The following is an 865-nucleotide window of genomic DNA, read 5'->3' on the forward strand; positions in this document are numbered from 1 at the left end:
TTTAGTGAAGATTTTGTTCTTTTAATCTCGGCCAAACACATCGTCAGGCCCCTCAACTTGGCACGAACTTTCACTTTGGCACCTAAAGTGAACGTTTGTAATGCATCTGACTTGAACTTTGTTTTGAGCGCTTGACAGTTTAGTGAAGATTTTGTTCTTTAATCTCGGCCAAACACATCGCCAGGCCCCTCAACTTGGCACGAACTTTCAATTTGGCACCTTAAGTGAATGTTTGTAATGCATCTGACTTGAACTTTGTTTTGAGGACTTGACAGTTTGGTGAAGATTTTTTTCTTTTAATCTCGGCCAAACACATCGTTAGGCCCCTCAACTTGGCGCAGACTTTCACTTTGGCACCTAAAGTGAACGTTTGTAATGCATCTGACTTGAACTTTGTTTTGAGCGCTTGACAGTTTAGTGAAGATTTTGTTCTTTTAATCTCGGCCAAACACATCGTTAGGCCCCTCAACTTGGCACGAACTTTCACTTTGGAACCTAAAGTGAACGTTTGTAATGCATCTGACTTGAACTTTGTTTTGAGGGCTCGACAGTTTAGTGAAGATTTTGTTCTTTTAATCTCGGCCAAACACATCGTCAGGCCCCTCAACTTGGCACGAACTTTCACTATGGCATCTAAAGTGAATGTTTGTAATGCATTCGACTTGAACTTTGTTTTGAGGGCTCGACAGTTTAGTGAAGATTTTGTTCTTTTAATCTCGGCCAAACACATCGCCAGGCCCCTCAACTTGGCACGAACTTTCACTTTGGTACCTAAAGTGAACGTTTGTAATGCATCTGACTTGAACTTTGTTTTGAGCGCTTGACAGTTTAGTGAAGATTTTGTTCTTTTTATCTCGGCCAAACA

At 41.2% G+C, this 865-nt stretch overlaps 1 protein-coding gene across 4 annotated transcripts in view; it reads left to right on the top strand.

Annotated features, from left to right (window-relative positions):
- Positions 1-865, top strand: part of LOC107851632 — a 9,215-nt gene that overhangs the window by 7,520 nt on the left and 830 nt on the right. The window lies entirely within an intron of this gene.

Source organism: Capsicum annuum, chromosome 1 (assembly GCF_002878395.1).
Source record: "Capsicum annuum cultivar UCD-10X-F1 chromosome 1, UCD10Xv1.1, whole genome shotgun sequence".
Classification (NCBI taxonomy): domain Eukaryota; kingdom Viridiplantae; phylum Streptophyta; class Magnoliopsida; order Solanales; family Solanaceae; genus Capsicum; species Capsicum annuum.